Source organism: Jaculus jaculus, chromosome 8, assembly GCF_020740685.1.
Source record: "Jaculus jaculus isolate mJacJac1 chromosome 8, mJacJac1.mat.Y.cur, whole genome shotgun sequence".
NCBI lineage: Eukaryota > Metazoa > Chordata > Mammalia > Rodentia > Dipodidae > Jaculus > Jaculus jaculus.
Window position 1 is genome coordinate 126837829 of NC_059109.1, and position 12078 is coordinate 126849906.

General features: G+C 49.5%; 1 protein-coding gene across 1 annotated transcript in view; it reads left to right on the top strand.

The window, feature by feature from the left end:
- Window positions 1-10665: 10665 nt before the first annotated feature.
- The window catches only part of Eya2 (EYA transcriptional coactivator and phosphatase 2), a 207859-nt gene continuing 206446 nt past the window's right edge, over window positions 10666-12078 (top strand). The window contains exon 1 of the mRNA XM_045157600.1: window positions 10666-10719. The gene's annotated coding sequence lies outside the window, so the exon portion shown is untranslated. The remainder of the gene's footprint in view (window positions 10720-12078) is intronic.

Genomic DNA, 12078 nt, shown 5'->3' on the forward strand with positions numbered 1-12078 from the left:
GTGGCAGAGGCCCGGCAGGGGCCAGAGGGATGGAGGCCCAGGCAGCTTAGGTCGAAAACAAACAGAGCAGAGCGGGTTCCTGGGTTTACCGTGGCTCCTTCCCATTTGGGCAGCCATGCTGTTCTTAGGTGAGTGGCACACGCATTCTAGGAAACACGTTTGAATTACCTAGGTTGCGCTTTACCAAACCTGGTTTTTCCATTCAGTTCTAAAGTTTCCTTTTGAAATCTGCCATTATATTTATAGGAATAGATAATAGATATCAGTCAATGCCTTTTTTAAAGTTTTGTTTTGAAGTGCCTGTATGGTGTGTGTGTGCTCACATGGGAAGGTCAGGGCAGAGGAGATACTTGGATGACCAGCATTGCCTTTCACTATTTTCTCCACTCTCCTCACAGGGCTAGCTGCCCCACATGCTTCTGGGAGATTCTCCTGTCTCCATTTCTCATCTCAATGTCAGAGTGCTGGGATTACAAAACACCCACTATGGGGTTCAGCTTGAAGATCCAAACTCGGGTACTCACTCTTACACATGGAGTGCTTTATCCAGTGAGCCATCTCCCCAGCCCTCAGCCAGTATCTTTGAGAAAAACATTGACTAATACCTGGTATAAAAGTCCCGGGTATAAAAGTAGTTTTCCAACCATTCACAATTAAATGCCCTTCAAACAAACATTGTTAATGCATTTCTGAGTTAAAGATTCTGGATGTTTCTTGCCAATTTCTTTAACTGCCTAACAGTTCCACTTAATTAAATACTTGTAAGTCTAACCATCACACTGGGTGACACATCTGAAATTCTCTTAAATGTTTCAGGAGTTACATATCAATTTAGTAAACCTTCTATTTAAAGTTAGGCATTTAGCCCAGGCCTGGTGATACAGGCCTGTAAGCCCCATTCCCTAGGATGCTGGGTCAGGAGAGTTGAAGGTTCAAGGTCAGCCTGGGCAATTTAGCAAGACCCTGTATCAAAATAAAAAGTAAAGAAAGGCTGGAAACGTGACTTAGTGACAGAGATCCTGCCTAACGTGTGAAGCCCTGGGTTCAATCTCCAGTGACAACAGCAAATCCTTCCTTCCATGCATACGTACACACTTGCGCGTGCGTGCACATGCACACGCACACACACCCATATCCAAACTGCATTTCCCACACGATGAACGATGCTCAAACCTTACTTCATGTGCCTTTTGTTCATTTGCGTATCTTTGTCTTTGAAGGATTGGTTTAAAGATTTTGCCATCTGTTCAACTGAGCATTGTCCTCTCTCTGTGAAGTCGGAAACAGTCCTTCATACATTTGTATATGGTCCTTGTGGCTTTTTAAAAATATTTTATTTTGGGGGTGGAGAAATGGCTTAGCAGTTAAGTGCTTGCCTATGAAGCCTAAGGACCCTGGTTTGAGGCTCGATTCCCCAGGACCCACATTAGCCAGATGCAAAAGGGGGCGCATGCATCTGGAGTTCGTTTGCAGTGGCTAGAGGCCATGGCGTGCCCATTCTTTCTCTCTATCTGCCTCTTTCTCTCTCTGCTTGTTGCTCTCAAAATAAATAAATAACAATAAATGAAAAAATTTTTTAAATATATTTTATTTTATTTATTTTTTGTTGTTTGTTTTTCGAGGTAGGGTTTCACTGTAGCTCAGGCTGACCTGGAAGTCACTATGTAGTCTCAGGGTGACCTCAAACTCATAGCGATCCTTCTACCTCTGCCTCCCAAGTGCTGGGGTTAAAGGCGTGTGCCACCATGCCCGGCCCCAAATATTTTATTTTTATTTACATATTTGAGTCAGAGAAAACAGTGGATAAGGAGAGAGAGAGTGGGGATACAGGGCCTCTAGCCACTGCAAGCACACTCCAGACATATGTGCCCCCTTGTGCAGCTGGCTTACATGGGTCCTGGGGGAATTGAACCTGGGTCCTTTGGCTTTGCAGGCAAGTACCTTGACTGCTTAGCCATCTCTCCAGCCCTGGTCCTTGTCTTTATACCTATCTGTTCTATGTAGCTTCCTACCTTTCTGGCCCTTGCCTTCTAAGAAACCTTCCTTTAGGCAAGGTGACCATCATTGTTTCCTGTCTTCTTCCAGGGGTTTTCTGACAGACGTGTACATCTGTTATCCATGGGGAGCTACTGTTCCTGCCTGGCATGAAGTAAGAGTGCATGTTTACTTCTCTCATCAGAGTCCAGTTTCCCTCACTGCACCTTTGTGGATTTAGACCCATCATTCTGTGGAGACATTTGCAGACATCAGTCTGCCACAGAGGCTAAAGACACCTCTCAGAGGTTCAAACATCAGGGACTGGGGACACCTGGATGCCTGGGGAGGTGTCCTCAGGAGCCACATAGGCATTCCTTCTATCATCTCACACAGTCCAGAGGCTCCTTTCTCAGTGGGATGGAGATTACGTCACAGCCAGAGGCCAGGGACAGAGCATGCTGGAGCCTGAGCATGAAGATGTGATAAACCGGATGTGCTGGGCCAAGAAGCAGTGTCTAACTCCAGGAGGGGTGATGCACAGCCTGGGGTGTGCTCACGGAGGTTACAACTATCTGGTTTGATACCTCACTAAACATCATGTGTGTGAGGCGCTGTGGACAGATCTAAATAGTCTGCTTAAGTGTGAAGGACACCTGTCACAGCTGGCTAGATATAGCCCTGCTTTATCTACCTTGTGCTTCTTTAAACTCAAACGAGCCTCATCTTCACCAGGTCTCTGGCTCTCTGACCTTGAGGGACTCCTGCAATCTCATCAGGTACCGGCAATGTCTCCAGAACCCCAGGGTCATTTAGCATGCAGGAAGACACAGGGTTGGATCCTGGGCAAGTCATTCCCCAGTCACATCCCATGGCTACCAGCAATGTGGATGATATAGGTAGCTAAAGACAAGGAGAAAAGACAAGTCAAATGATTAAGCCAGAAACCCTATCATTTTATTACCACTTTTGTCCAGTGGGGGCGGGTGGGGGGAGGAGAAGAAGTTAAGAAGTGACACATCTTTGAAGGAAGTGAAAAGAAGGAGGTGAGGAGTGGAAATTCTTGGAGGTTAATGTTAATGCTAGCAAGCCAGCCTCTCCCCAGCCAGGCAGAGAGTGGGCTGGAGAGCGTAGTGGTTAACTGGGCACTGGTATAACAAAATATCTACTGTTTTGATAGAAATTCTAAAGCAGGTTTTAGGGATACATGTATCAATTTTTATTTATAAATATTGATGAAATTATTTTAAGAAGCAGGCTATCTGTGAAATTTGGGTGTCAAAACCAAAATTCTTTTAAAATATTTTTATTTATTTATTTGAGCATGTGAGAGAGAGAGAGAGAGAGAGAGAGGGAGAGAATGGGTGCCCCATGGCCTCCAGCCACTGTAAACGAAGTCCAGACGCATGCACCTTTTGCATCTGGTTTACGTGGGTCCTGGGGAGTCGAACTTGGGTCCTTTGGCTTTAATGGCTAGGCAATATCTCTAGCCCAAAAGCAAAATTCTAATGGGAAATTATTTAGAGAGATGTTTGAAGTCTTCCTGTATTTGTCTTCTCAGGTAGGGAAGATGGGAGTCTACCTATCTATCTGCCTGTCTATCTCTTTCTCTGGAGTATTCTGGTATCTCAAATATTTATTAAGAGCCGGGTGTCATGGTGCACGCCTTTAATCCCAGCACTCAGGAGGCAGAGGTAGGAGGATTGCTGTGAGTTCGAGGCCACCCTGACAATACAGTGAATTCCAGGTCAGCCTGGGCTAGAGTGAGACCCTACCTCGAAAAACAAAACAAAACATTATAAAGAGGTTCTGTTCCCCTGCCACGTACCGTGCCACATGTTGCCACTTTTGAGAGGATCTGTAGGAAGTCATTTCCCCTCTATCAACACCAGCAAGGGTCTGTCTTGCCAAGCGTCTTGGTTTCTCTCTGTCTTCGAAGCATTGAGTCACAAACACTGTGAAGCTCTTTGAAACGCTTGGTTTTCAGTTTTGACTCTGCAGAGTTTGGGGGTGTCTTAATACCCTTTGCAAGTTCTCAAGAAGGAACGACGTGAAGCACGAGGCAGAGCAGAGATTCCACACCTCCACGTTTCCCTGCTAAGCTTTTATGGCACCTGCTATTGACAACCAGAAGCAGGAGGTGGGAGGAAAGGACTTATTTCTGCTTACAGTCTCGAGGGGGTTTCATCATGGAGGAGGAGGCAGGGAAGAGCAGAGGCTGGGCATCGCATCTTGCCAGAACAGCTGGGAAGTAGCAGCAAGAGGGGAGCTAGCCAACACTGGAAAATAACACCCCTCTGCCCACTTCCAGCAACACACCTCCTCCTGCAAGGCTTGACCTCCCAAACTGCCACCAGCTGGGAACCTAGTATTCAACAGACATGAGGCTATGAAGAACATCGCCTTCAAACCACCATACTCACCATCTCAATCTACCACTGACAAGAGTCCAAGGCCTCCTAGTCTGTATTTTGTGCACAAACCTCACCACTGACTTCTTTTCCCCTTCTCTTTCTGTCCCTGTCACCTTGTTCCCTTTGTTCTGATGTCATTATGTGTTTTGACGTGCTGCCTCAAATCTAGTTTGAAAAGAGCCATGGTTTATGACTACATTATTTATTTATTTATCTATTTATTAGTTTTTCGAGGTAGGGTCTTGCTGTAGCCCAGGCTGACCTGGAATTCACTCTGTAGTCTCAGGGTGGCCTTGAACTTACAGCGATCCTCCTACCTCTGCCTTCCAAATGCTGGAATTAAAGGCATGCACCACCATGCGTGATGACTGCATTAAAAAATGGAGGACGCTGGGCTAGGGAAATGTCTCAGTGGTTAAAAGTACTCTCTTGCAAAGCCTGCCAGCGGGGGTTCAATATTCCAGTATCCACATAAAGCCAGATGCACAAAGTGGTGCCTGTGTCTGGATTTTGTATGTGTGGCAGGAGGTCCTGGTGTACTCATTCACATTTCCTCTCTCTCTCTTTTATAATGGAGGGCTTTTTCTATAGAGGATATTTTTGCAGGTGGAAAGGAGTGCATATAGAAATAAGATACAAGTTTGCACGCAGAATACACATATGTGTTTGTAGGATATTATATATTTATGGTCTACAGTGTGAACTTCACAGTTTCAAGGACAATGTGAACTCTTGAGTCCATTCACTAGGAAGATCTGGGGACATGGGTTTGCTCCAGAATAGATGTGTCCATGGCTGACATCCTAAAGAACCTGGTTTGTGACTTAGGGCTTTCACGTTAGGTTTGGGACATTTTAGTATTCAGTAAGAAAAAGAAGAAGTATAAAAAAAAAAAAAAAAAAAAAAAAAAACAAGAATTTAACAAGGAGAAATTTAACCAGGAGCAGAAAGGGGGCATGCCTCAGGAGAATGCCAGCTGAATCTTCTGGGATCCCAAGTAAAAACCAAGCCTTTGCATCCTGCCTTAGCTTCCACTTGCCTGCTATGACTTCCTCCCCAAAGGTGGGCAACTCCCTCTCTGCTGATCACTGAAGTCCCCTGGGCGGAGAGGCCAGGCGGTGGGGGGTGGGGGGCACGGGTTGGAAAATGGTAATATACACTCCCACCCCAGAGAGCCCAGGTTAATTGGTGTGGGCTGGGATCTCAGCAGGGGGACTTTTAAGGGCTCCCCTGGAGATGCTAAGGGACAGCAGGGCTGAGAAGCGTGGCCCTGGGAGAAGGAGAAACACAATGACTAGGCCTCCGGCCTCCTGCTCATCTCTGGGGCATGGGGGAAGAGGGGGCGGTACTGAGGGGAACAGGCCAGATTGGGTGATGGAGGAGAAAGATCTGAAGGGAACACATTAACTGTTTCCATTCCATTGCTATTCAATGTTCCCCACATAACCCACAGGAAGAACCACATTTGATATCCTGGCCCACTATGTGTGCTCAGGCAGAAACCCACAGCACATGCAGCCCACTCGTCCCAGAACTCACAATGCTCAAGGCACACACTCAAAATGCCATGATATTCGCACATCCTCTCCTGTACATTAAGTCGTCTCTGGATTATTTATAGCATCCGATGCAATGTCAGTACCAAACACATAATTGTAATCTCATATTTCTTAGGGGATCATGGCAAGGAAAAAGTCTGTACACAAGGCCTGGGGATATAGCTCAGTGGTTGAACCCTTGCCTGTCCTGCGTGAGGCCCTGAGTTCAATCCCAAGTACCACAAAAAGAAAAGAAAAAACAAGAAATGTGTTTGCAGGGCTCACTGAGTAAACAGGCACACATCGCAAGCATGAGGGTGAGCGTTCAATTCTCAGTATGCATGTAAAATGCCTGGCATGGTAACCCCAGCTCTGATGGAGGGAGAGGGAGAGAGAGACAGGAGGATTCCTGGAACTTCCTGGCTGGCTAGTCTAGTCTAATCGGTGAGTTTACAGGCTAGAAGGACAGCTGTCTCAAAGGAGGTGGGTGGCATTGCTAAGGATGACCTAAAGCCACAGATGTGTGTGCACGTACACACACACACACACAACACACACAAAAAAAATAATAAATAATAATAAATTAAATCATTATTTTTTAAAAGTGTTCATGTTCAATACAGATATAATTCTTCTTTTTCTTCAAATATTTTCAGTCTGAGTTTGGTTGATTTTTCTGCACACAACAGAGCCAGCTCGCCTGGCCTTTCCTATTTGAGTTTATTCCCTGCTATTCCTTTGGAAACAAATAGTGAAGTTCAGGAGCCAAGACAGACCCTCAGAAGGACATCAAGACACCAAGTGAGAAGAGCCTGGCACTCTCTGAGCATCGCTGAGGAACGTGGGCGAGGCTTCTAGAAAGCAGTGCCACCATGCCCATGTCTCAAGCTGCTGGCCTGATCGATCCCTCCTTGCTGTGGGAGGGTGGCCATGTTCCCTGGGTGGATTTGCTCAGCTCTGAAGTGTGAGGAGTGAAAGGGAAGAAAACCAGCACTAGAAATGGATCCAGGAAGGCTGGGGTTGAGATAAGCACAATAAGAAGCCCCTACTTAGCGGGGCATGGTGGCGCATGCCTTTAGTCCCAGCACTCGGGAGGCAGAGGTAGGAGGATCGCCATGGGTTCAAGGCCACCCTGAGACTTGATAGTGAATTCCACAGTCTAGAGCATTCCCTACCTCGGAAATAAAAAAGCCCCTACTTAAGAAAAAAGACCCTCCAAGGCTAGGGAATATTGTGAAAGAAGTGGTGAAAAAAATATATAAGAATGAGAGATGGGAAGGAGTGCTTTGGAATACTCTTCTGGACACCAACTAGCCATAGCATCATCTGACCTCACAGAGGCTGTCTTACTCCACAAGACCTGCACAGTCCTGAGCATATCACATTTCCACATGAATGATGGAACTTGATGGTTCAAAAAATAAAGTCATCAAAATAGAAGAGGGTCGGGCAGGAGAGCCGGCTCAGTAGTTAAAAACTCTTAAATGGGCTGGAGAGATGGCTTAGCGGTTAAGCGCTTGCCTGTGAAGCCTAAGGACCCCGGTTCGAGGCTCGGTTCCCCAGGTCCCATGTTAGCCAGATGCACAAGGGGGCGCACGCGTCTGGAGTTCGTTTGCAGAGGCTGGAAGCCCTGGCACGCCCATTCTCTCTCTCTCCCTCTATCTGTCTTTCTCTCTGTGTCTGTCACTCTCAAATAAATAAATAAAATTTAAAAAAAACCTCTTAAATGCAAAGTCTGACAGCCTAGGTTCAATTCCCCGGTACCCACATAGAGCCAGCTGTACAAAGTGGCTCGAGCATCTGGAGTTCATTTGTGGTGGCAGGAGGCTCTGGCATGCCTCTCCCCTCTTCTCTGCTTGCAAATAAATAAATACATAAATACATAATTTAAAAACAGAAGAAGGTCAAGTTGTAAGGAAAAGTTCAGTGGGAGGGCGAGAGGAAGGAAGACAAAAGACAGTATTAGGGAGGGAATTGTGGTCAAATTCCATTATGTTCAAGTACGAAAACTGTCGCCTTTAATCCCAGCACTTGGGAGGCAGAGGTAGGAGGATCACCGTGAGTTCGAGGCCACCCTGAGGCTCCATAGTGAATTCCAGTTCAGCCTGGGCCAGAGTGAGACCCTACCTTGAAAAACCAAAAAAAAGAAGAAGAAGAAGAAGAGAAGAAGAAGAAAAAGAAAAGAGTACAAAATTACCACAAGTCCAATAGTAGGTGTAACAATGAATATTTTTCAATTTTTTAAGAGAGAACAAGTGTGAGAGAGAAAATGGATGTGTCAGGGCCTCAGCCACTGAAATCAAACTCCAGGCTACCTGTTGGGCATGTGCGACCTTGCACTTTCTGGCTCACCTGGGCTCTGGAGAGTCGAACATGGGTCCTTAGGCTTCACAGGGAAGCCCCTTAACCGCTAAGCCATCTCTCCAGCCCACAGTGAATATTTTTTTAATGATAAAAAGAATTCAAAACAAAATCAGATGTTTAAAAAACTGGAAACTTTCAACATCACGGAATCCCAAACTCAATTCTTCTTGGGTTGGAGTGTTAAAGTTCCAGGGGCCACCCCACACCACCCTTCTCTGGGGCAGGTGGAAGGCAAGCCACAAAGACTGAATGGTCTTCACTGATTGTAGCTAGATGTCAGCAGCCCTGATGTTTGGAAATTTATCATGGACAACTGACTCTTGACTACAAGAGCCTAGTTCCCCATCAAGGCCTTAGAAAGGTCCCAGGCCTGGTTTGGTGGCATTGTCTGCAGTTCTAGCTGTGGGTAGGCAGCAGCGAAAGGATGATGAGTCTGAGGCCAGCCCCAGTTCCATACAGACCTTGTCTCAAAAGACAAGGTGCTGTGGGCTGGAGAAACAGCTTAGTGGTTAAAGCGCTCGCCTATGAAGCCTAAGGACCTAGGTTTGATTCCCCAGTATCCACGTAAAGCCAGGTGCATAAGGTGGTGTATGCATCTGGAGTTTGTTTGTAGTGGCTAGAGGCCCTGGCATGCCCCATATTCATTCTCTCTCTGATAAATACATAAAATAAAATAAAATAAAAACAAGTTGCCGGGTAGCTTCAGGGGAGTGCTCTTGCATGTGTGAGGTCCTGAGTTCAAATCTCGGAACCACAGGGAGAGTGGCATGTGCCAGAGAAACCCATAAAGTTCTTTTGCATGAACATATGTGTTGTATGCACGTGTGTGTGTGTGGATCCAGGAGCCTCGTGTACGTGTGTAGAAGCTAAAAGAGAATGAGATCAGTGCTCTGTACATGCATCCGCATAGTTCCTTGAGACAGAGTCTTTCTGAACCGGACTTTGCAGGCCACTGGGGTCACTGGCGTGAGTGGCCATGCCAGCGGTTCACCTGGGTGCTGGGGGAACGAACTCAGGGTGAGCCAGGCCCTTTCCGGCCCTCATGCTTGAGAAGCGAGCACTCTCACCAGACGAGCCATCTCCCTGGCCCCCAAGATCAAGTACTTCGTGGTGGTCTTTCCAGGAACCTTGCAAGTGGCAATGGACCATCTCAAGGGCATGGGGTTTGCTGCCAGCCACCACTGAACTCACTGCTGGCACAGCCACTTCCTGCCTTCGCTGACCCTTGAACTTACTCTTCAGGTACAGTGGCTGCCTGTGAGGTGGCCAGTTTTTACAAATAAAAATGTTAAGACACCAGTTGTAAACTGGCATCTTAGCGGCACAGTGATAATTTTAAGCATATGCATATACAGCCGACTCCACGCTGCGATTTTCCCTGTCGCTCTAAAACTCAGGTTTGTGCCAGAGCTCGGCCGTCAGTGAGTTCAACAAAGACCAATGGTTGACGCTGTTTCTGGAGTGTCCGCAATGGAAGACACCAACACTGAAGCAAGGAGGGGACGGAAACCCCATGGTGACCCCATGCAGGACAGTGTATTATAGAGACTGAAGAATGCGGGCAAGGCAAGTGCGATGTCCTCATCTCGGTCTCTGCGTGGAGGGAGTTCTAGAACTTTCCCTAAGCCAAAGACACTCTGGGGCCTCAATTTTCTTATCTGTAAAATGGGTGACACCCCTGAGTCCTCCGCTAGATAGCCTTTACTCCAAGGGTAATTCAGGTGACACCTCCTCAGAGAGGGCTCCCTAACGGCACTGGTCCCCCAAGCCCCAGCAGCCCCTCACTTTTCTCCTTCCCTGGTCATTGCAAACTTTCTCTAAAGTCCTTTTCCCCTGGTTTGTTTGTTGATGGTCTGCCTCTGTCTCTCTCTCTCTCTTTCTCTGCGTGAACCGTAGTTCCGGGAGGGCAGAAAACTAGTCCGTCTTGTTCTGGCTGACCCTGGCAGGACACAGGCGGAGGGCTCGGCGGAATGAATGAATGAATGGGTGGGTGGGAGAATGAATGAATGAATGAATGAATGCGAGCTTCCTTCCAATCAGCCCTCGCCGTGTCCGGGCGGCGCCCCCCGCGGCCCGGAAGGCGTGCTAACCCGGGAGCCGGGAGGCGTGGGCGTCGCTGGGTGGGAACGAGGCCGGCCGTGCTGTCGCCTCCTCCCCGGGGGACCCGCGCGGCACGCAGCGCGCCCCGGAGAGCGGCGCGGCCACAGCGCAGGGCCCGGGAGTCCCGCGCTCCGCCTCGGCGGCCCCACGCGCCCGCCCACGCAGCGGCGCGGGCCCAGGCGGGGGCGCAGCAGGGCCCCGCGGCGAGCAGAGCCGCCGAGCCAGCCGAGGAGCCCGTCCTCCGACCCTCCACGCAGCCCGCCCGCCCCGGCTCGGGCGGAGGCAGCGCCGCGTCCGACCCGCGCCCCGCGGCCTCTCCACTGCGCGCGGTGAGTACCCCGGGTCCGCCGCCCGCGCGCCCCGCGCCCCCTTCCCCGACTGTCTCCGCGCCCCCTCCCCGGGCTGTCTCCGCGCCCCCTCTCCAGGCTGTACCCGCGCCCCCTCTCCAGGGTGTCCCCGCGCCCCCTCCCCGGCCTGTCCCTGCGCGCCCCCTCTCCAGTCTGCCCCTGCGCCCTCTCCCCAGGCTGTCCCTGCACCCCTTCCCCAGTTTGTCCTTGCGCTCAGGGGCGCGCAGGGGGTCAGAGCCAGGACTCCCCGGGGGACCCACAGAGCATCAGGTTCCCCCCCCTCGGAAAAGTCCCTCCTGGATTCCGGGCCTCAGTTTCCCCTGCGCGTTCGGAATGGTCTGGGGGGCGCGCAGCGACTCAGAAGTCCTCACTTCCGCGCGCGGGACAAGTGCAGGGCGCCGGGCCGTGGGGACGCGGCGGGTCCCCGGGCATCGGCTCCGTTCCGTCCCTGGCCTCCGAGCTTCTTGGTGAGCCTCACGCTCCTGCCGGGTATCCGAGAGGCGCAGGGGGACTAAGTCACGCCTCGGGGGTTCGAGGAGGATGGAGTGGCGGAGGACCGCAGTGGGGGCCCCGGGCGGCGACAGATCCTACTGGTCACAGTTCTTTAGGAAAGGATCCCCTCGTCTGTCCGGCTCAGGAGCTTGTGCGGCGGGGCCCACCGTCCTGGAGTCCCATGAAAGTTGGACTTGGAGCTTAGAAAACTTTCCGTGACCAGGACGCTTAGAGGGAAGCGAGAGCTTCGTTGGAAGGGGAGATTGCAGGGAGTGGGTTTTTTTTTTTTTTTTGGTTATTTTTTAAGCCATGCAAAATAGCTTATAAACTCAAGAAATAGTAGAGACATGTGACTGCAGGAAATATCTTTTCTCAAAACCTTGAAAGCGCTGTGCTCAACTTCTGAACTGCAAGCGCTTTTCTGCTTGCGAGGTTCCTGGTGCCCCGGAGCCAGGCTCGGACAGCGCGCGCCCTGCTGGGTCCAGAATTCTTTTTTTGTTGTTTTTGTTTTTGTTTTTTCAAGGTAGGGTCTCACTCTAGCTCAGGCTGACCTGGAACTCACTATGTAGTCTCAAGGTGGCCTCGAACTCATGGTGATCCTCCTACCTCTGCCTCCCGAGTGCTGGGATTAAAGGCGTGCGTCACCACGCCCCGGGTCTGTGTCCAGAATTCTTGATGGAAAGTGGGGCTTGATGCTTGGGGATACCATTATCCTGTGTCCCCTCTTTCCCCGAAATACTACGTAATCTTTAATGACTTTAAATATGTGTGTGTGTGTGTGTGTGTGTGTGTGTGTGTGTGTGTGTTTGTAGAACGTGAAGGTGTATAAATCATTCCTGGTGGAGGTGC